The 24,866-nt window shown below is 43.0% G+C and overlaps 1 protein-coding gene across 1 annotated transcript in view; it reads right to left on the bottom strand.

Annotated features, from left to right (window-relative positions):
- Positions 1-24,866, bottom strand: part of DAB1 (DAB adaptor protein 1) — a 1,468,439-nt gene that overhangs the window by 911,274 nt on the left and 532,299 nt on the right. The gene's annotated exons all lie outside the window — the stretch shown is intronic.

Genomic DNA, 24,866 nt, shown 5'->3' with positions numbered 1-24,866 from the left:
AGGAAAAGGAGTTTGTCAAGGCTGTATATTGTCACCCTGCTTATTTAACTTATATGCAGAGTACATCATGAGAAACGCTGGGCTGGAAGAAGCACAAGCTGGAATCAAGATTGCTGGGAGAAATATCAATCACCTCAGATATGCAGATAACACCACCCTTATGGCAGAAAGTGAAGAGGAACTCAAAAGCCTCTTGATGAAAGTGAAAGAGAAGAGTAAAAAAGTTGGCTTAAAGCTCAATATTCAGAAAACAAAGATCATGGCATCTGGTCCCATCACTTCATGGGAAATAGATGGGGAAACGTGGAAACAGTGTCAGACTTCATTTTTGGGGGCTCCAAAATCGCTGCAGATGGTGACTGCAGCCATGAAATTAAAAGATGCTTACTCCTTGGAAGGAAAGTTATGACCAACCTAGATAGCATATTCAAAAGCAGAGACATTACTTTGCCAACAAAGGTCCGTCTAGTCAAAGCTATGGTTTTTCCAGTGGTCATGTATGGATATGAGAGTTGGACTGTGAAGAAAGCTGAGCACCGAAGAATTGATGCTTTTGAACTGTGGTGTTGGAGAAGACTCTTGAGAGTCCCTTGGACTACAAGGAGATCAAACCAGTCCATCCTAAAGGAGATCAGTTTTGGGTGTTCATTGGAAGGACTGATGTTGAAGCTGAAACTCCAATACTTTGGCCACCTCATGCAAAGAGTTAACTCATTGGAAAAGACTCTGATGCTGGGAGGGATTGGGGGCAGGAGGAGAAGGGGACGACAGAGGATGGGATGGCTGGATGGCATCACCGACTCGATGGACATAAGTTTGAGTGAACTCTGGGAATTGGTGATGGACAGGGAGGCCTGGTGTGCTGCCATTCATGGGGTCATAAAGAGTCAGACATGACTGAACAACTGAACTGGACTGAAGGGAGAGCTTTAGGAGTTCTTTGTTTACATCTCTAGTTAAAATATTCAGAAATTACCATTCAACATGTTTCAATAACCTGCCCCAGCTTCCTGGTAACTGAGAGGATTTCCACACACTTTTGCTCAGTCACTGCAACACCATGGACCACAGCCCGCCAGGCTCCACTGTCTATGTAATTTCCCAGGCAAGAATACTTGAGTGGGTTGCCATTTCCCACTCCAGGGTATCTTCTTGACCCAGGAATTGAACCCGTGTCTCTTGGGTCTCCTGCTTTGGCAGGTGGATTCTCTACCACTGTGCCACATAAGAAGCCCATAGTGGATTCAAAAACCTGCCTGACTTAGGAGCACTAAAAAGACAACTAACTATCTGTACAGATGAACTCTGAACCACTTTTCTTAGACCAGCTATTGCAATGTAAGGCACCTATGCACAGTACTGGTCCTGGCTTCCCAAAGCTCTGTGATGTGGATAGGTGATAATTGGTGCTCATATTGAACAGAAGAAAGCCACTCTCTCTGAAGTTTTCATTGACACACATCTCTAGTTCGAGCTGCTGGACCTAACTTCTGCCAGGACAGATGCTTCCTGGGGGCTGGCTGTGGTAGCCAACCCAGCCAGGAACCTGAGACTTAGGACTGAATGACGGAAGAAATTCATTTCAAGTTCTCTCCCTCTTTGGTTAGAGCAACTCCTTCGAATCGGTCTCCCTGAAGTAAGAAGTCAGGGAGACAATGATCAAAAGGCATCTTAGATGTGCAAAGATGTTACCTGATTAAGTATAAACTGAATTTGAGGTAACTGTTCACCCCACTAACCTGAGGCGTATTTAGTCACATGGGCAACTCTTAAGGGAAATCCCACTCCCTGACATTCAAGAGTTGTGATTCCAAATGTGGAACGCAGACCTGTCATTGGTCAGAACCCTCTGCCTGGAGCATCCTAGCCTCCTCTCTAGCTAACAAACTATTTTTCGTCAGGCACTTCTGCAGGGGATTGTCATTTGAGTCCTGACAGAGAAAAAGATGGCCTGTAAAGGCAAAGACATGAGGACAAATCTTCCCTAAGCGGCTGACATGTCTGACCTGCTCTGTGTCGTTTAACTGGGATCCCAAAACTTGGACCCTCGTCCTGACCTGGGCTCCAAATTTTTATCTCCATCAGTTCACTTGCTGACATATTTCTCATTTCCCTGCCTCTCGATTCCAAAATTTATTTCCTTTTATTTATCCATATTTGCTGCTTAGACCAAACATTTGGAACTGTTCCTCTGCTCTACTTTTGTGCTCAATTATAGTTACTATCACCATTATTAATACTGTATTTAATGCATATTCAGTTCAGTTCAGTCGCTCAGTTGTGTCCAACTCTTTGTGACCCCTTGAACCACAGCACGCCAGGCCTCCCTGTCCATCACCAAATCCTGGAGTCCACCCAAACCCATGTCCATTGAGTCAGTGATACCATCCAATCATCTCATCCTCTGTCATCTCCTCCTCCTCCTGCCCTTAATCTTTCCCAGCATCAGGGTCTTTTCAAATGAGTCAGCTCTTTGCATGAGGTGGCCAAAGTATTGGAGTTTCACCTTCAACATCAGTCCTTCCAATGAACACCCAGGACTGATCTTCCTTAGGATGGACTGGTTTGATCTCCTTGTAGTCCAAGGGACTCTCAAGAGTCTTCTCCAGCACCACAGTTCAAAAGCATCAGTTCTTTGGTGCTCAGCTTTCTTTATAGCCCAACTCTCACATCCATACATGACCACTGGAAAAACCATAGTCTTGACTAGACGGATCTTTGTTGACAAAGTAATGTCATTGCTTTTTAGTACGCTGTCTAGGTTGGTCATAACTTTCCTTCCAAGGAGTAAGTGTCTTTTAACTTCATGGCTGCAGTCACCATCTGCAGTGATTTTTCAGATCCCCAAAATAAAGTCACCCACTGTTTCCCCATCTATTTGCCATGAAATGACGGGACCAGATGCCATGATCTTAGTTTTCTGAATGTTGAGCTTTAAGCCAACTTTTTCACTCTCCTCTTTCACTTTCATCAAGAATCTCTTTAGTTCTTCTTCACTTTCTGCCATAAGGTTGGTCTCATCTGCATATCTGAGGTTATTGATATTTCTCACAGCAATCTTGATTCCAGCTTGTGCTTCATCCAGCCCAGCATTTCTCATGATGTACTCTGCATATAAGTTAAATAAGCAGGGTGACAATATACCTTGTCACCGTTGATGTACTTGATGTACTCCTTTTCCTATTTGGAACCAGACTGTTGCTCCATGTCCAGTTATATATTAAGAATATTCTATAAGCCAATCAACTTAATATGCACTTGATATTCACTACTCTCATTCTTTCAACAACCCTACAAGTTGGGTCATATCACATCCACTTTACAGATGTGAAAACTGAGGCTTATTGAGGTAAATGATTTATTCAAGTCCTTAGAGCTAAGAATTAGTAGACCAGAGGGCCTTTAAGCCCTGTCTACTTTGCTCCAATACTTTGCATAATGCTATATAATTCACATTTGTCCTTGGGGTCATTCTGCCCTTAGTTTCTCCAAGCTAACTACTACAATTATATCCCCTGGAACACTTTTATTAGCCCTGACAATGAGTTCTTTTGGGAACACATTTTCTGAAACCAACACAGAGGTTAAAGTGAAAATAAATAAGGGAGTTGGGTAGATAAGCTTCAACATGATTTCAAATATCCATTTCAGCAATATGAATACCAGGGCCATACCTGGATGAAGGTAAAAACTACTGTTAAAATAAAGGTGTCTAGTCAGCCTTCTAGTGTGCTGCTGCTGCTGCTGCTAAGTTGCTTCAGTCATGTCCGACTCTGTGCGACCCCATAGATGGCAGCCCACCAGGCTCCCCCGTCCCTGGGATTCTCCAGGCAAGAACACTGGAGTGGGTTGCCATTTCCTTCTCCAATGCACGAAAGTGAAAAGTGAAAGTGAAGTTGCTTAGCCGTGTCCAACTCTTTGTGACCCCATGGACTATATAGCCTACCAGGCTCCTCCGTCCATGGGATTTTCCAGGCAAGAGTACTGGAGTGGGTTAACCTCTCTTCAATTAAATAGAACACCAGCAATATATTTAGTTTAGTTGCTGCAATTGTATTCTGATATTCAGAGCTTTTTCATATCACTAGTTTCAACTGAATTTCATAACAACATTTATCATCATCCCCATAATTCAAAGAAGGAAAATATTTCAAAGAGAAGTTAAGAGACTTCCTTAAGAACACAGCAGTTTACTGTGTCATCAAGTAAAGGGAGAGCTTCCCTGGTGGCTCAGATGGTAAAGAATCTGCCTGCAATGTGGGAGACCTGGGTTTGATGCCTGGATTGGGAAGATCCCCTGAATAAGTGAATGGCTGCCCACTCCAGTATTCTGGCCTGGAGAATTCCACGGACAGAGGAGCCTGGCAGGAGAATTCCATGGACAGAGGAGCCTGGCAGGCTATAGTCCATGGCGTTGCAAAGATCAGACACGACTAAGAGAATTTCACTTTCACTTTCTTTTAAGTAAAGGGAAGAAGTAACTAGATTCTGATCCTTCACATGCTTAAATTTGTATTTTTATCAAATGCAGCACAGAAAAAAAGGTATTTTGAAGGGAACTAATATTTGTTGAATATCTATTTAATATAGAATATTGTCCCTTGTAATATTTTATTTTTATGCATTACATTCATCCATTTTGTTCAGAACATTAGCATGAAGTAAGTAGTAGTGTCATTCTCCATTTTCTAGGTCAGGAAACTGAGGCTCTTCAATTTTAGGCAACTTGCCCAAGGTCATAGGAGTCAGCCAATCAGGGCTGCACAAAGGAGTGTCAGAGTCCAAAGCCTCAAAGCTGCTTTTATTCTCCATTGTATCCAAAATGCCTAAAGAACCGCACAGAGTGTTTAGCACACAAGGGTGCACCCAGTGGCTCCTGCTGGTTGCTAGGTAACGTCTGTTTGGCACAATCTGGTAAATATCCTCATAGTTATCTTGCCAACAGGAGCGGGTAATCAGGATGGTGGTGAGGCAGGGATTCATTTTCAGAAGACCGTGCCTGGTTTTGAAAAGCTGCAGAAGTATCTTTGGATGATTAAGATCCAGGGTCCAACAGCTTTGCGGTGACAGCATAAATATGGTACGCCGGACGGACAAGCACCAAACCGGGATATTCCCTACTGCCGTGTGAGAAAGCTGCCACTCGTAAGGACTTCCAAAACAAATAAACACTCCATATGCCAGAAGAAAAAGCCCAGCAAAGGCCTGTTCCAACTGGAGATGATGAGTGTCATTCCCCTAAGAAGCTGGTTGTGCCTGGTGGAGAGCAAGCCAGGTGGCTGACCTGGTCCTGTCTCAGGCCACTTCTGGGTGACCTGCTGAGCCAACAGAGGAGAATCCTGCAGCCCTGGTGTGTGTATATGCATGCATGCATACTAAGTTGCTTCAGTTGGTGTCCGACTCTTTGCAACCCTATGGACTGTAGGCTGCCAGGCTTCTCTGTCCATGGGATTCTCCAGGAAAGAACAGTGGAATAGGTTGCCGTGCCCTCCTCCAGGGCCTATTCCTGACCCAGGGATCGAACTTATGTCCCTTACGTCTCCTGCACTGGCAGACAGCCTGGATAGGCAACCCTGGACCAAGACCTAAATACTTATTCCCACTGGCTCAGAGACATGCTTTAGTGCGGATGGGCCAGTGTGGGGACACCAGGTACTGAGCAGCCTTTTGTTTCAGCAGCACTTGGCTGTGACTAAGTAGAAGGAAGATGGCCACAGAGTACCGGAGTTGCCAGCATGGACTTAACTCAAACACACCTACACTCAGAAATTTGCTTCTCCATGTTCTGTGTTATGATGGAGCAAGTTATTTACCATGTCTGAGTCTATTTGTCTCATCAATCAAATAGAGATGATAGTCACTCTTAGCTTAGGTGGTTGTTGTGAGATTTCTTAGCACAACAGTATATCCTCAATAATTATATAATGTACATTATATATTATGTATATTATGTATATCATGTATACTATAGACATGTATATAAACACTACATTATACATTATAATATGCTGCTTATTTTATAAAATCTATGTATACAATAACAAGTTGCTATTATTACTACCATTATTTTTTACCAGAAGTGAAACATTTTTTAGCAACCAGAGACACACAGAAGCCCAGGATTTCCCTCAAGATAGCAATCATCTCTTCTAGAAGCTGACCAAATGGTTATTTGCTCTCTGCTTAAATGTTCTCAGTGATGGGCAGCCCAAAAGCTCATATGGCCATTTATTTCACTCCATTTATTAGACAGCAATGGAAAATATTTCACTAAACTGAGACAATCTGCTTCCCTATGATTTCAACCCTTTGGCCCCACTTCTCCTCCCTAGGACAACAGCATAAAATAATGCTAATTCTTATTGAACTCTTACTCTATTCCTAGCATTGGTCAAAGAAATCTATTCACATTTACTCAATTCTGAAAACAATCCACTCAATTTGCTGTTAACTTTACAGACTGGAAAACTGAGGAAACAAAGCCACTTTTCATGGGTCTGTCTTGAAGTATTTAAAGCTGGGACTTGTTTCATTCATTAAACTGAAATTTACTGAATATTTTCAGTATGTAAGACTGCTGTATTCTAGTTTCTAGCAATATGCAAGGGAATGCAAGAAAATTGCTCCACTCAGGGAACTTGGAAAGGAGACTAAAAAGGCAAGTCACAAACTGGAAGAAAAACAAACTTAACGGTTACCAGTGGGGAAAGGCAGGGGGACAGAGGGATAAATTAGGCATTGGGGATTAATATAAATACACTGAGTGTGTGTGTTTGCTCAGTCGAGTCCGACTATTTGTGAACCCATGGACTGTAGCCCACAAGGCTCTTCTGGCCATGGAATTTTCCAGGCAAGAATACTGGATCAGGTTGCCATTTTCTCCTCCAGGGATAAACACACTACTATACACAAAATATATAAAAAGATCTTCCCTGTAGCTCAAATGGTATAAAGAGTTTGCCTGCAATGCAGAAGACCCAAGTTCAATCCCTGGGTTGGGAAGATCCCCTGGAGGATGGCGACCCATTCCAGTATTCTTGTCTGGAGAATCCCATGGACAGAGGAGGCTGGTGGGCTACAGTCCACAGGGTTGCAAAGAGTCAGACACGACTGAGCAGCTAACACTATATATAAAACAGAATAATAAGCAGGGACCTACTATATAGCACAGCATGTGTGTGCGCTCAGTTGCTCAGTCATGTCCAACTCTTTGCAATGCTATGACTGTAGCCTGCCAGGCTCCTCTGTTCATGGGATTTTACAGGCAAGAATACTAGAGTGGGTTGCTATTTCCTCCTCCAGGGATCTTCCCAACCCAGGGATTGAACCTGTGTCTCTTACGGCTAACCTGCATTGGCAGGCAGGTTCTTTACCTCCAGTGCCACCTGGAAAGCCCACAGCATAGGTAACTCTATTCAGTATTTCATACTAACCTATAATGGACAAGAATCTGAAAAAGAATAGATATATGTACATGTAAAACAAAATCACTTTGCTCTATACCTAAAGCTAACACAACATTGTAAATCAACTACAATCCAATATAAAATTAAAAAAAAAATTAAGCTGAAAAATGACATATAACAAAGGGGAAAATACAAATAAATAAAAAGAAGATATCTGTAAAAGGTTTATCTGACAAAGAGCTTCTTTCTGGAATATATAAAAAATTCTTACCACTCAAAAATAAGATAACATCATAATCTCCACCAAAGAAAAGATTAAAAATGACAAACATATGCAAAAAATCATTCACTGTTAAGGAACTGCAAGTTAAAATCATAAGGTACCATGAGAACCCACTAAAGTAAAAGTAAAAAGAATAAACAGACTAACCATACCAAGGGTTGGCAAGCATAAAGAACAACTGCAGCTCACATACACTGCTGGTAGGAATACAAAACTGTACAACCAGTGTGGAAAGAAGAGTTCACCTATTTCTTTAAAATTTAAACATACACATATCATACAACCTGCTACCCCACTTTCAGGTATTTGCCCAAGGAAAATGAAAGCATATGCCGACACAAAGACATTATACAAATGTTCATAGTAACTTTATGGGTTATAACCAGAAACGAGAAACTGCCCAAGTAGCTAAAAGTTGAGCCGATGGACGAATGTGGTAAATCCATACAGTGGAATGCTAATCAACAATAAATAGGAACAAACTACCGATACACTTGACCGCATGAATGATTGAAGGTCAACATTAGAAAGTGAAAGTGAGAATAAGTAGAGTGAAAGAAAGAATCCAAAGACTGTATACTGTAAGATTCCATTTATATAAAATTCTAGAAAAGGCAAAGCAACTGGAGTGACAGATACCAAAGCCGAGGTTGCCTGGTAGGGGAGCTATGTGTGGGCGGTTGAAATGAGGGAAGTTAGGCTATAAAGGAGCATAAGGAAATTTGGGGCTTTGATGAAAATGTTGATTATCTTAATTATGGTGATGGTTTCACAGGTGGATGCATGTGTCAAAACACATCAAATTGTACACTTTAAACATGTATATTTATTATATACCAATTATACCTTAATAAGCCTGTTAACATTTTTTTTGGTGGAAGCACGTGATCACATACCAAGATGGCCCTGTGGTCCAGTGCAGTTTCTTGAGCCATAATTCTAACCTGTAAGCTTGGATAACTTGGGTGATGTGAAAGCATGTAAATTCTGCAGCATCAGCACTGAATGCCATAGAGAACTGCCGGGCACTTAAAACAGGGTCTGTCACCCTCTCTGGGAAGGCTGCAGAGTCTTTGTCTCAGAGTTTCTATGGAAGCAGGTTAGGAACTGGACATGGTGTGGGGCAGGGGAGGGGGTGGGGCGGTGCTTTTAGAGAAGAGAAAAAGAATAAATTTGTACACAGGCTACGGACTGACAAATGATCCACTAGGGCAGCACTGAGGAAAAAAGAAACAGAAAGATCTGAAGTCAAGCTAGGACTTGGAACATAGTGCACATGTGATAAAATCATCATTTGTTCTTCTACATATTCATCAAATCTGTACTGGGATCCCACTCCATTGCAGACACTATTCTAGATGCTGGAGATACAGCTGCGAGTGAGAGATAAAATCCCTGCTTTCACAGCGTTCACATTCCAGTGGAATGAGATAGAACATCAATACATCAAGGAAGACACATATAATATCAGCAGCAATGTGCTGGGGAGAAAAAGTAAAGCAAGGCAGGAAGGCGGCAGGGCTGGGCACTGAGGTTGGTATAAATCTGAATGGGCCAGGGTAAGCCAGGCGGAGGTTGAGGAAGAAGACTCCCTTTCTGGAGAAGAAAGTAGAAGGGCTATTATTAATGAGAGACTGAAGGGACTTCCCTGATGGTCCAGTGGCTAAGACTCCATGTTCCCAGTGCAGGGGGGCCCTGGTTCAATCCCTGGCCAGAGAATTAGATCCCACATGGAACTAGTTCACAAGAACTAGTCCCACTCCTAGCTGCAACTGAAGGTCCTGCATGTCACAACCATAAAAAGAGAGTGAGACTAGAGAGGTGAAGGCAGGGCTCAGTAAGTCTTTCCATAATGGGACAGTGGTAACAGTAACATAACAACCACTTCTGCTTATTGAGTCTTACCTGTGCAACATGATTTTGACTAAGAGCTTTCATCCTTACAGCAGCCCCATGAGGCACACGCTAGTGTGTTATTCTCATAATGCCACGGATAAAACTGAGCCTGAGACCCTGTAAGGTGCAGAAAACCCAGAGGTAACAATCAGCTGAGGAAGGGACTCAGATCCACCAGATCTGTCTGACCTTGGATCCTGAGCTCATAACCACCAAGTAGCCATGTCAGAGTATATAGGTTCATGAAGCCCCAGCAGTGGATTTGGGATGAGTAATCTTACTTCACAATTATCTGTCCTCTATCCAATTCCTTGCTTGCTTATTTCTAATGAAACAATGCTTTGTCGTGGTTTCATGTAACAATGCTTTCATGTGAATCATGTAAGTAAATACCACGTAAGTGTAAAATACCTAGAAGTACTCTGGAAAAATGGAATTTGACATTTTTTTTGCAATTTACTCCCTCTGCTTCATGTACCATCAGACTGGAAGGTTTAAAGTCTTGCCATGGAGCACAAGGCTGCTGAAATCTTAGGAATGGTCTAAGCTACCATTGCTACTCACCTGGACCATGGGTCTTCCAATCCCATCTTGCTCTTTTCCACTCTTTTACTGTGCTAAGAGTAATCCCTTTAGAATACAAATCAAGTCCCTGTAATTAGTTTTCCTCATGCAACCTACTGTCTCTAATACAGTTCAACACTTCCGTGGCTTAAGCCTGTAGAAGTTCATTTCTCAGTCACACAGCAGTCCCATCCTCATGGAGCTATGAGCCCCATGGTGAGTCAGGGACCCAGGCTCCTTCCACCTTGTGTCTCAGGGTTCCATTCTTTGAGGAAGCAGAGACATCAAAAGAAATCAGAGAAGGCATACCTGCTTCTTCAAACCCCCAGTCTGGGTGCAATATACATCACTTCCATTTACATTCCTTGCCAAGCAATAATCACGTGCTCATATCTTGAAAACAAGAAAGTGTTTTCTTTAAGAACACACAACAAGCATTCAAGAACACTTCAAGAACACTATCTGTTCCCCGCCATGCTCTCAGAAAAGGGGGTCCCTGCTTATATAGCTTCCCACAGGGCCAAGCCCGTATTTTGGAGTAAGGACCACACAGTGGTGGCTTACTAGACACTCTCACACAATGCCTTCCACTTTGGCTTAAGCTCTATCTAATGAAATTCAAAAATCTTTAACACTAGAATAACACTAGCCTACTAGATCTATTTAAGTTGCCTCCTGACCTACATACCCCACTTTATACCAGGCCATTCCCTCTGGTCTCAATGCTCCAGTGTCAGTGGTCTGTCTAGGCCTATAAAATTTCATGCTCTTCAAGGCTCACTGGGCATGACACTCTTTCCTCTTCCTCCTCTTTTTGTCAGTCCTATTTTTTTCATGGAATTTCCTTTCACTCTCTTTTGCTTTTGGCTTTCTCCTCTTACCCCCAGACTAGGCTAGTTCCTTCTGTTCTAAGGACTCATCGCCTCCCTACTCCACTATCTGTTCCCCGCCATGCTCTCAGGACATCTCAACACAGTTGCAATGACTTATTCAGTTTCTGAAAGCACAGTTAGAATCAGACCGTGGATTTAAAGCATCTGTCTATGACCCACTGGTGGCCTTAACTCTTGGCCAGACTGTTCATAACTTTCTTTGCCACCATCTCCTCATTTGAACTATAGGGATAATTATAATGCATCCTTCATTGATGATGGTGAAGATGAAATGAGATGAGGTAGATAAAATACTCAGTGCAGCCCAAGGTGTATAATAAACCATAACTAGTGGTTGCCGTTGCTGTTACTGCCATGGGGTTGAGCTCCGTCACCGTTGTTCTTGTTCACTATTTTCAGAACTTACCCAGTGCCTGGCCATAGTGGGATTCCCAGAAACAACTGTGAAATAAAGTAACGCTCTCCTTTCCCTTGTACATGGAGGGAAACTTTAAAGAAACAAGTATCTGTGGCTTGTCCCTCTTACTGTGCTGGCCCATGTTCTATGGATGAGTCAGAATTATAGCATGGCTCAGTGGTGAAGCCCACAGCTTTGGAGGGAGCTGGTGGGGCCTGGCTCAGTTATTTCTTAGGGGCCCAACCCGGAGAAATTTTCCTCTCATTTCTGCACCTCAGTTTTCCTGATTGTAAGCTGGTGACAATAATGGGATATGCCTGGTGGAGCTCTTATGAGGGGAGCACGGTGCCTGACACAGAGGAAGCCCCCAGAAATGATGGTTGCAATTAAAAACAATTAGTTGTGGGGGTTCCTTTTGACAACAGAAAGTGAATGCAGGACCCATTTAACATGCCATGCCCTTCCTTCTTTCCTTTGAGGGCATTTGAAAGCCATGATATTTGCGGTTTCCCAGGAGTGAACATTCCTTTGAAAGGAGGTAGCTAAGAGAAGGCAAAACATCCTGGACCATATGTATTCGAGGCCATGAAATAGCACCTGACATGGTCACCATCTCTGACTCCCTTTGGCTTGCTTTCCCTTCCCAGTGGGTGCAGGACAGAGGCATGGGGTCAGTAACAGAGGAATTATCACGGCTATTCCAAAAGAAGGCATTTACCTAATTGCAAAGGAACACATCCTGGCTGCAGACAATAAATGGTGTGTGATGCTTCCATGAAGTGAGATGGATGGAGCTCTCTGTTGCTAACCGGCCCGTAACCAGGGTCATTAATCACACGCGGCACACCCATTGCCTGTAATGGACTTCACCCCGGAAAACTCCAACTCACGGTGCCAGTGGGTTAAAGGGAAGGCCTCGCCTGTTATGGAAATACACATCTCCCACTGGGACTAACCCTGGGCGTTTGCCACCCTTCATTCCCTGAAAGGCTCTTTTAATTGATTTTCTTTCTTATTCTCTCTGACCTGGCAGAGAGCTTACCTGCCAGCCTCTGCCTGGACCCAGAGACTTGGTCTGAACTGTATGAATTGCTAAGAAGCCTCTAGTCCACAAGAAATCTCCCGTCTTTCCTGCCCTTGACAAGTAAAGTAACTAAATCTCATTAGCAGATCCTCATTGGTGTGTGTGTGTGTGTGTGTGTGTGTGTGTGTGTGTGTGTTTGCCAGACTCCAGGTTCCTGCAGATAGATCTGGAGGAAGGACCCCATTTTCTGGGTGGGAAAATGGTATGACATCATCATTTTTTTTTTATACTGAGCGTTCTCTCTGGGTGCTTTATGCCCATTTCCTCACCACAATTAACCTAATAACAATTCTGGCTGTCCATTTTTCTTGGTAAAGAGAGCAAGGTTCAGAGAGGTTAAGAGAGGTGTCCATAGCTGCACAGTGAAAAGCAAAACTGGTGTTCAAATGGGCATGCCAGTTTGTAGAGCCTATGTTGTTTCTGAGATGCCCACCTCAAAGTGTCTCACAGATATCTTGTCTTTCCTAGACTGACATCTGAAGCTTCCTCAAAGCCACAGCTAAATTCCCGTTTCCTCCTGACCAGTAGCAGAAAAGCAAAATAGCACTGGATGCTCGAGATAATCATGAAAAGTAGACTTTCATTTTAAAAGGCCGTTAAGTTCCACCATATTGACACTCACAAGTTAGATCCAGTAAATACTGTTTAACTTAATAAACAGGCTCTGGTCTAGTATTTCAAAATGCTCAGGGTGAAGAAGGTTAGACGGGGTTTAGTCCATTTCCTATCCATAGGAGAACCATGAGATTGAGTCATTTGTAATAAATTCCTCAGCTGTGCAGTTTCTGAGGAGACACTATTTACTTAATTTGATTAAGAAGGAAGAAGCCATCCCTGTGTGTGTGTGTATCTGTGTGTGTGTGTGTGTGTGTGTGTGTGTCTGTGGGGGGCAGGGGAGGGTGGGACCATATATTCTCATAAGCTCTGAGTGGTTCAGAACCAGAGGTGGTAGAATTGCATTTCCAGGTTATCCCAGGCCTGTAATAAAATAGCTGAGGCAACTGGAATGATGTCTTTTGTGCTGGGAGATTATTTGCAATGGAAAGAGCTTACTGTTGTGATTTCTGCTATTAAGTTTGGCTACATGAGGCCACCCGATCTGAAAAAGGCATGGGTAAATCCTTCAGCCTGGCCTGCCAGGTTCTTCATGGGGTGGCCCCAGCTTGTCATTCCACTCGAGCTACTGACATTTTAAAAGGGCTGGTAATTATTTGTGTGGGCGGCTGCCCTATGCATTGTAGGGCATCATGCAACACCCCTGGCTTCTACTCTGCTGCTGCTAAGTCGCTTCAGTCATGTCTGACTCTATGCGACCCCATAGACGGCAGCCCACCAGGCTCCCCCGTCCCTGGGATTCTCCAGGCAAGAACACTGGAGTGGGTTGCCATTTCCTTCTCCAATGCATGAAAGGGAAAAGTCAAAGTGAAGTCACTCAGTCGTGTCTGACTCTTCGCAACCCCATGGACTGCAGCCTACCAGGCTCCTCCGTCCCTGGGATTTTCCAGGCAAGAGTACTGGAGTGGGGTGCCATCGCCTTCTCCATGCTTCTACTCACTAGATGCCAATAGTACTACCCCAGTTGTCACAACCAACACTGACTCCAGATATTGCCAAATGTCACCAGGGGACAAAGCTGCCCTTGGTTGAGAACCCTGGAGTACTGGAATTGTTACTGTTCATAATGTGATTTCAGAGGTAGCAGGCACTCAGTAACAATTTGTCTTTGAAGGAACGCAGCACAGAACCCAGTCTTACCATCCACTAGGCTCCCTTTCACACAGCATTCTGTTCCTCATCCACGATCACTGTTTGCCTTTCTTTCCTCTCGTCCTGTATCTTCCACCTAAAATCTTTTTCCTCTTCCATCTTGAGCAATTAAAAACTTATCTTTCATTTAAGATTGCATTCAGACACTATCCTAACTAAAGTTATTCTTGATCACCCATGTGGGATGTACCCCACCATCCCATGGCTTCCCTATGATCAGCTATCTGCGACTTTAATCGCTTCTAACACTTTCTGGAAGAGATGATCTAATCTAGTGTTTAAGAGATCAGGCTCTGAACTGAAATTAGAATTCCATTCATCCTGGCAATGAAACTGTAGAAAAGTGACAGTATCTCTGAGATTATTTCTCCATCTCTAAAAGAGGGATAACAATACTATCTCAAAGGTCTCTTGCAGGGATTAAATGAGATAACATATTTTCTAGGCATGGCCAAGTCCCTGGCACGTAGGAATCAGTTCAGTTCAGTGTCTCAGTCATGTCTGACTCTTTGCGACCCCGTGGACTGCAGCATGCCAGGCCTCCCTGTCCATCACCAACTCCTGGAGTCCACCCAAACCCATGTCCATTGAGTCAGTGATGCCATCCAACCATCTCATCCTTTATCATCCCCTTCTCCTCCTGCCTTCAATCTTTTCCAGCATCAGGCTCTTTTCCAATGAGTCAGTTCTTCTCATCAGGTGGCCAAAATATTGGAGTTTCAGCTTCAGCATCAGTCCTTCCAATGAATAATCAGGACTGATTTCCTTTAGGATGGACTGGTTGGATCTCCTTACAGTCCAAGGGACTCTCAAGAGTCTTCTCCAAGATCAAAGTTCAAAAGGATCAAGTCTTCAATGCTTAGCTTTCTTTATAGTCCAACTCACACATCTATACATTGACTACTGGAAAAACCATAGCTTTGACTAGACAGACCTTTCTTGGCAAAGTAATGTCTCTGCTTTTTAACATGCTGTCTAGGTTGGTCATAGGTTTCCTTCCAAGGAGCAAGGGTCTTTTAATTTCATGGCTGCAGTCATGATCTACAGTGATTTTGAAGCCCAAGAAAATAAAGTCTGTCACTGTTTCCATTGTTTCCCCATATATTTGACATGAAGTGATGGGATTGGATGCCATTATCCTAGTTTTCTGAATGTTGAGTCTTAAGCCAACATTTTCACTCTCCTCTTTCACTTTCATCAAGAGGCTCTTTAGTTCTTCAATTTCTGCCACAAGGGTGGTGTCATTTGCATATCTGAGGTTATTGATATTTCTCCTTGCAATCTTGATTTCAGCTTGTGCTTCATCCAGTCTGGCATTTCGCATGATATACTCTGCATATAAGTTAAATAAACAGGGTGACAATAAACAGCCTTGACATACTCCTTTCCCTATTTGGAACCAGTTGTTGGTCCATGTCCAGTTCTAACTGTTGCTTCCTGACCTGCATACAGATTTCTCAGGAGGCAGGTTAGGTTGGCTGGTATTCCCATCTCTTTAAGAATTTTCCTCAGTTTGTTGTGATCCACACATTCGACGATTTTGGCTTAGTCAATAAAACAGAAGTAGATGTTTTTCTGGAACTTTCATGCTTTTTCAATGATCCAACAGATGTTGGCAATTTAACCTCTGCCTTTTCTAAATCCAAGTTGAACATCTGGAAGTTCTCGGTTCATATACTGTTGAAGCCTGGCTTGGAGAATTTTGAGCATTACTTTGCAAGCATGTGAAAAGAGTGCAATTGTGCAGTAATTTGAACATTCTTTGGAATTACCTTCTTTTGGGATTGGAATGAAAACTGACCCTTTCCAGTCCTTTGGCCACTGCCGAGTTTTCCAAATTTGCTGGCATATTGAGTGCCGCACTTTCACAGCATCATCTTTTAGGATTTGAAATAGCTCAACTGGAATTCCATCACCTCCTCTAGCTTTGTTTGTAGTGATGCTTCCTAAGGCCCACTTGACTTCACATTTCAGGATGTCTGGCTCTAGGTGAGTGATCACAACATCATGGTTATCTGGGTCATGAAGATCTTTTTTGTATAGTTCTGTGTATTCTTGCCTCCTCCTCTTAATGTCTTCTGCTTCTGTTAAGTCCATACTTCAATGGCTTCTAACACTTTCTGGAAGAGATAATCTAATCTAGTGGTTAAGAGATCAGGCTCTGAACTGAAATTAGAATTCCATTCATACTGGCAATGAAACTGTGGAAAAGTGACAATATCTCTGAGACTATTTATCCATCTAAAAGATGGATAAAAGTACCATCTCAAAGGTCTCTTGCAGGGATTAAATGAGATAACATATTTGCTGGGCATGGCCAAGACCCTGGCATGTAGGATAAGTAATGGATATTATTATTCTCCCTACTAGAATGAAAATTCCTTAAAGACAGGGGCCCGTTTTTACTCATCTTTATACCCCCAGTAACTAGGTCATATGTGTGTGCTGTCACTTCAGTTGTGTTCAACTCTTTGAGACCCCATGGACTGTAGCCTGCCAGATTCCTCTGTCCATGGGGATTCTCCAGGCAAGAATACTGGAGTGAGTGCCATGCTGTTCTCCATGGGATCTTCCCAACCTGGGGATAGAATTCGCATATGCCTGTATCTCTTGCATTGCAGGTGGATTCCTTACCCAGTATCTAGGTCAATTCCTGATAAACAATGGATATTCGGGAACTCTACATGCACAAATGAAGTGAATGCTTCAAGCTAGGAAATCCTCCAGGATGAAAGATTCATGGGCTCTTCCTATGTGAGAAAAGAAAGATTTTAGTCTGAGCTCCTCCTTCTACAAGAGGGAAAAATCAAAGGCTGGAAGGACAAATAGTTTGTGCACAACATCACAAGGTGATATAGAACCAAAAGTCACATGCCAGACCTGTGACCACCAGCCCCTTGCAGACCACCTTCCTTAGGAGAATCCTGGTAGAGCTCCCCTCTCTCCTATTTGCAAAGTGGCAACAGGAGAAACTGGCTTCAATGTGAGGGAAAACTAATTAGAGCTAATTTATTATCTTTCTTCAGAACTAGGATGCTGGGTGGAATCTGCTGGAGCTCTCTGCTGCAGAGAAATCTTTTTGATTATATTTACACATCTTATTTGAGAAGCACATGGAAACCTAATCATAACTGTAATAACAGGCTCATTGGCCCTCAGCAGACTTATCTTAGCTACGTGATGTTTTCCAAGGTGCAGCTCAGGCTTTATCTTTTTCATAAAGTTTTCCTAGACAATGTTCTGTATAATTTAAACACTCTCTGAGGCACCTTGGAGAGTAAATAGTGCTGTGGAGTTGGGGAATGACTTTGGTAAAGGTACTTCTCCTTTCTCAGCCTGTTTCCTCCTCTGTAAAATGGGGAATTAGTATTAGCCTTGTAAGTCTAACATAAAGTTGAAGTACAACACTGTATGTAAATGGCATGCCCAATGCCAGATGCATACAGGAGGCGCTCAGTAAATATTAGCCCCTACCTATGTATATGTCTTTTCATACTGTCCATGGGGTTCTCATGGCAAGAATACTGGAGTGGTAAGTCATTCCCTCCTCTAGTCAATCCTAAGGGAAATCAACCCTGAATGTTCATTGAAAGAACCAATGCTAAAGCTGAAGCTGAAGCTCCAGTGCTTTGGCCATCTGATGCAAAGAGCTGACTCATTGGAAGAGACCCTCATACTGGGAAAGATTGAAGGCAAAAGAAAAAGAGGGGCAGGAGAGGATGGTAGCATGAAGAAGACTTGAGGGCTGAAGAATTGATGCTTTTTAATTGCAGTGCTGAAGAGGACTCTTGAGAGTCCCTTGGACTGCAAGGAGATCAAACCAGTCAATCCTAAAGGAAATCAAACCTGAACATTCATTGGAAGGACTGATGCTGAAGCTCCAATACTTTGGCCACCTGATTCGAAGAGCCAATTCACTGGAAAAGACCCTAATGCTGGGAAAGATTGAGGGCCAGAGGAGAAGGGGGTGACAGAGGATGAGATAGATAGCATCACCCACTCAATGGACACTCATTTGAGCAAACTCTGGGAGATAGCAAAAGACAGAAGAGCCTGGGGTGTTGCTGTCCGTGGGGTTGCAAAGAGTTGGACACAACTTAGCGAATGAACAACAAGCAACAAATGTATATGTCTAGGGATTTGTCATAGAAAACTCCAATCCTGCCTGTGAATGCTTCAGCCTCAATTTGGCTCTGCATTCGGGTATGGAAAGGGCTCTGGGTTCAGCATAATGGGAAGATGACTGGGGTACAGGTGAAAGGCCATCTTGCAGAAGGGAGATGGAGGAAGCATCATGATATGATGGAAAGACCATGGGATCTCAGCTTCAGCCCCTTCCAACCACAGGACCTTGGGAAATTCACTTAACCTCTCTGAGTGCAGTTTTCTCACTAGCAACACTAGCAAAGTTCCTACTTCATGTGGCAACTATTAAGATGAATTTATATTATTCATATCAAAAATGCACAGCACAGGGTCGGATCAAAATCTCTGGGTCCAGGACTCTTAGGCACTTAGGATGGATTCAGTAAATGTGGTCATGAACAAATGATTTGGATGGAGCTCCTTATAATCTGTGAAAGGAAACAACATGGATTAGGAGACAGAACCATAATAGTTTATATTTCCATCTTTGCCAAGTCAGCAAACACCCATCTCCCCAAGTCTCAATCTTCTCAACTATAAAAAAGTAACCCTAGGGCCTTCCCTGGTGGTCCAGTGGTTAAGACTTCACCTTCCAATGCAGAGGCTACGGGTTTGACCCATGGTCAGGGAGCTAAGATCCCACATGCCTCGCAGTCAAAAAAATAAACACTTTCAGCTGATTTAATATTGTAACAAATTCAATAAACACACTAAAAATGGTCCATGTCAAAAAAAAAAAAAAAAGATCCTAATGAAGATTTAAAAAAAAGGTTGACATCGGTGAAAAGGATTTGCAGAGTTAAAGTGGAATCACAATGGCATTTGGAAAACATTTAACATAGCACCAGCAAATAGCATACCATTCACATAAATGGCTGACAATACCATTAACAAATACTTACAAACCACCCATTTAGGGCCAGTCATGGGGATTCCATTGTGAATGAGATGCCCCCTGACTCCCTGGAGGAGCATCAGCAATCGACCCCTTCCTCATCAATGATGGAGGGATTGGAAAGGTTAGGGTCTGTAGTAGCAACCTAGCGTCTGAAGACATGTGCAAAATACACACGCTTGTCTGTGTGCCAGTCTGTGCTTTAAATGCCCTCATTTGCCCTTCATTGTAGGATTTTTTTTTTCATTTTATTATAGTTTTTCATGTTTTGTCTTTTGTCATTTTCCCTTTATTTGTTACCAGGGCACTTGTTTCTAGAAACAATTCCATCTCTCAAACACCCTTCTGATTTCTTGTATGAAGCATATACTAACACTTGGTGAGAATGTTGTAGAAAATGAGAAACAGGTTTTGAGGGAAGGGCCTGAGGGCTCTTCTGAGAGCATAACAGATGAGTGTCAAAGGGTGAAATTACTGATATCTATTTTGCTGCTTTAATACTCACTGACACCAACCCGGATCTAAAGCCGTATCACCTCTTCTATTTACACCGTGAAGGGATACTCCTCTGTGCCCCTGATGAGCCACTCCTCCTGCATTTAGATCCCTACTTCATCCCCTCCACAACCCTCAATCTGGTCTTATCCTACAACTTTAACCAAAAGTATAGGGTGGAAGTGATATGGTGCTAGTTCTGAGCCCAGGCTTTATGAGTAATAATGCTTCATGAGTTTATTAACCATTTAATTCTCATTGCATACCCCTGAAATAGATACAATTATCTAAGAGCTAAATATAGTTTTCTGGGTGTCAGGTACTATTTTAAATGCTTCGGATAAACTGATTTGTTTAATTCTCATATCAAATTTATGAGAAAAATGCTATTATTGTACCCATCTTACAGATAGGAAAACTGGAGCACAGGGAAGTATCTTTCCCAAGATCCCACAATTAGTAAGCTTAGAGTCAGGCTATCTGATTCTAGAACTCACACATTAATCACTATGTTGAACTTCAGAGGGGTTAACTGTCTGGCCCAAAGTCACACAGAGGTCATGGCAAGGATAGGATTCAAACAGGCTGTATTGACTCCAAAGTCTGACCCTTCTGACCCACAAATATCTAAAAGACTGTTCTGGATCTGCCATCAACTTCATCTAAACTCAGAGGCAACTGCTATAAAAAAGAAAAACATACGGCTTGCAGCCAGTGGTCATCTTATCAGAATATCATAATTTTATAGAATCCTTTTCTGGTTTTCTTTTCCACTTATGTGTGTGTGTTTAAGACTGCCTACAGGAGTAAAAGCTTTCCTATATTTCTTTGTTACTCCAGACTCAAGATGTACATTCCCTGTTCATTCCACCAACATCAAAGGGCAGTGGATACAGAACAGCCATTCATCCAGCCTATAGGATTTGACCAAGTGCCTTCAAGGTGACTGTGCTCGGTGCTGGGGTAAGAATGGTGAGCAGGGTGCAAGCAGACTCCACCCTCATATCCCTTACAGAAAGTCCGTGGGATCTCGCCAGGCTTTGATGCTTTGGAGTGCATGACCTGAGGCAGGTACCACACACTCTCTGAGTCCTGTGAGTCTTAATCTCTCATCTGTAAACTGGAGTTTTTTTTATCATCATCTACATTATAAGAGTCTTATGATGGAAAAATGTAATAAAACGAGTGAAATGCTTAACAGAATGTCAGATACAGATGGCAATTAAATGCTTTCAAAGTTATTGTTATTAATAATAGTTTAATAATAATAGAAGTCTAGTATCTACTAGGCACTGGGCAAGGTTCTTCAAATGCAGTCATAAATAAGGCCTGTTTCTTATAGTCAAGGGGCCAGCAGTCCTAGTCAGGAGAATAAACACACACATGGACAGCTGGGCATGGAGTCATAGGCTGTCACAGAGGGGTGTGTCCAGTGTTGCTGGAGCACAGAGGAAGTGCAGACCGATTCCTTGCTAGTGGGAGTGTGGGTGAGGAGATGATTGTGGCAGTTCCTCAGAGGAGGGGTGTTGGAACTTGGTGTTTAGAAAGAAATTCCCTGGTGGCTCAGATGGTAAAGAATCTGCCTGCAATGCAGGAGACCCAGGTTCAATCCCTGGCTCAGGAAAATCCCATCGAGAAAGGAATGGCTACCCACTCCAATGTTCTTACCTGGAGAATTCCATGAACAGAGGAGCCCAGCACAGTCCATGGGATCTCAAAGAGCCAGACATAACTAACACTTTTCACTTTCAAGGAGAAATGTGAGATAGGAAATGTAAAAAGGGAACTTGAGGCAGAGGGAAAAAGACTGAGCTAAAGCTCAGTGATTATGTTTGGATGGTTTCCAATGAGGAAATATTTTCTGGGAGATGGGGCTGGAGTGGGTATTTGAAAAACCAGGAAGCAAGAGCTGGTAAGATATAAGCCTAGAAAGGTATCTAAGGCCAGATTATGGAGGCTCTTAGATGTGAGGCTAAGGTGGTGAGTTTTATCACATAAAGAGGCAGGAGAAATTGATAAGAAAAAACCTCTAATATAAATTGATTCATCAATAAAGAGGCATAGAAATATAGATACATGGATATAGTTATAGATATGTATATGCATACAGCTATTGCTGACTGTACCTATTTCTTTTTATCTGTCTGCCTGTCTTCTGCCTTATTTTCCTTTTTCCAAAAATAAGTAGGATGAGAGCATGGTCTGCTTGCTCTTTGTTCACCACTGTAGCCATAGCATTTAGCACAGTAATGTGGTAGGCATTTGACAAACTCTTGTTGAATGGATGAATGAATGAACTATAATCACTATATTTGATATTTATGAAATGATTAAATTCACAACAAACTATGGAAAATTCTTCAAGAGATGGTTTTTCCAATAGTCATGTATGGGTGTGAGAGTTGGACTATAAAGAAATCTGAGCGCCAAAGAATTGATGCTTTGGAACAGTGTTTTGGAACAGTTGGAGAAGACTCTTGAGAGGCCCTTGGACGGCAAGGAGATCCAGCCAGTCAATCCTAAAGGAAATCAGTCCTGAATATTCATTGGAAGGACTGATGCTGAAGCTGAAACTCCAATACTTTGGCCACCTGATGTGAAGAACTGACTCATTTGAAAAGACCCTGATGCTGGAAAAGATTGAAGGTGGGAGGAGAAGGGGATGACAGAGGATGAGATGGTTGGACGGCATCACCAACTGGATGGACAGGAATTTGAGCAAGCTCTGGGAGTTGGTGATGGACAGGGAGGCCTGGCATGCTGCAGTCCATGGGGTTGCAAAGAGTTGGACATGACTGAGCGACTGAACGGAAATGATTAAATAAACATATGTCATGACTAAGGAGGAAAGTGGGTGGTTTCACAAAGCAGGTGACACAATCTTGGCATGGTTGATGAGTACAACTTAGCTCTGCAGAAATGGAGTATTTGAGAAACACATGTACAGAGATCAATGGTCACTGCCCACGCAGCGTACAGTGTGGTAGTGAAGAACATGGATTCTAGGGCCAGAGTTCAAGTGCTAGTTCTGCCATTTAAGAGCTGGGAGCCCTAGGGCATGTTCCTTAACTTTCTGGGTCTCAGTTTCCTCATCTATAAAATGGGGACAATAAGAGTACTTAAGTTATAGGATTATTGTGAAGATATAGGTACTCACTACCACAATGCTGGGCAATATAATAAGCTCTAAATAAATATTAACAATTACTAATTGTATCACTGGTGAGACCTGAATGCAATCAGCAGAACAAACACTCCAGAGTCCTATTACACACAAATCAGTTCTTTCTTCAGATATTATAACTGAACAGTCTACATGAAGTCTCTTTGACATAAATCTCTTTGGTACAGATGAAGACCAGACAGCTTGGGAGTCATTTCTGAAAGGATGACTAAAAGACTATAAATAAAAAGAAATGAGAGAAAAAAGAACATATTGAATGCCAGGCTTCAGAAAGAATTGTTGCAAGATACTAATGAGCAGAGAGATCTGGGAGAAACCATGTCAAAGCTTTCTGAGAGAGTGTGTGAACAATACCTGGGGAATGCCAAAGAGAGAGATGATAAAGGAGAGATGACAGCTCCCTGCAGGCCTGGACCAAGTGCGACACAGAATAAGCAACAAGGCCAATGGAAAGCAGTGTGTCTTGTTAAGTTCCTTTGAGAGGCTTTAAATCAGCAGTGGCTTCCTGGCAGGGTGAGGCAGGGCTCCAACCATTACAGGTTACCCAGAAGCCACCAGAGAAAAATGGAGAAGGAAAGCCTTGAAGAATGAGCGTGGTCCCTGATGTGATGTGGTTACCATAGAGACCACTCTCCATGGTAGCCAGGAAGGGCAGTGCCTGTCCTCAGAACAGTTAACAAGCTATTAGACCAAACATGAAGATGCCAGCAGGTGAGTAGAATGAAGCCGCTCTATCACAGCTGTCTGTTTGCTAAGATCAAACATGGGAAGAAACGGCCGTAAATCAGCCCAGCCACTGCAGCCATTGAGTCAAGTTCGGGGGAATGCAACAGAATTTCTAACCTGTGAGTCAAAACCCAGGGACCATGTCCCAGAGGTACACGCTCACAAGAGTGATGCTCTAGATTCCCCAGAATGACTTGACGATCCAAACAAGATCGAAACAAAAGAAAACAAAGTGGCAACAGCAATGAACAGAAAGAAAGTAACTAAGAATGTGGGAAAGACTAGCTGAGAAAATTAAGAAAGGCAATGAACAGAGGGAGATTTCACACTGTTTTGCCCAACATTCAGTCAGGGCAGAAAATATAAGCTGGCTTTGCAGCAAGCAGGAATATATTCTCAGTGCAAGATGGCAGGACTGGAATTTGAAACTGAGTCTCAGAACAGGCACTTTGGAACTACTGGGCTATGCTTCTTCAGGAAAGTGTCCAAAGGAGCTCATGGGCAACTACCGCTTTGATGTGTGATCACCTCTCTAAACACAGAAGATGATGTAGCAGGATGAGGGCTTCACTGTGTGCTGAGACCTGTCCTGTAAAGTGGGGCAAGGCCCCTTGGGTCCACTCTGCCTTCTATAAGGATATCTATCTGCACAGGTGGCAGCTCAGGACCCAAGGTCCTTATGTCTTGTTCTTGACGCCCTGGAGCCCACCTCGGCTTTCCCTCACACCTGAACTATGTTTAAAACATCACACCTCCCTGTCTTGACTCATACTATTTCCTCAGCGCTAAAGGTCCTTTGGGCTTCCCTGGTGGCTTAGATGGTAAAGCATCTGCCTGCAATGTGAGAGACCCGAGTTCGATCCCTATGTTGGGAAGATCCCCTAGAGAAGGATAATGGCACCCCACTCCAATACTCTTGCCTGGAAAATCCCATGGACGGAGGGGCCTGGTAGGCAACAGTCCATGGGGTCGCAAAGAGTCAGACACGACTAAGCGACTTCACTTTCACTTTCACAAAGGCCCTTTACACCCTTTTCCATTTCTTGTTCAGTCACTAAGTCATGTCTGACTCTTTGCAATCCCATGAACTGTAGCATGCCAGGTTCCTCTGTCCTCCACTGTCTCCCAGA

The sequence above is a fragment of the Bos indicus genome, chromosome 3, assembly GCF_029378745.1.
Source record: "Bos indicus isolate NIAB-ARS_2022 breed Sahiwal x Tharparkar chromosome 3, NIAB-ARS_B.indTharparkar_mat_pri_1.0, whole genome shotgun sequence".
NCBI lineage: Eukaryota > Metazoa > Chordata > Mammalia > Artiodactyla > Bovidae > Bos > Bos indicus.
Note: the sequence above shows the minus strand (reverse complement) of the source record. Positions and strands in the feature narration are given on the sequence as shown.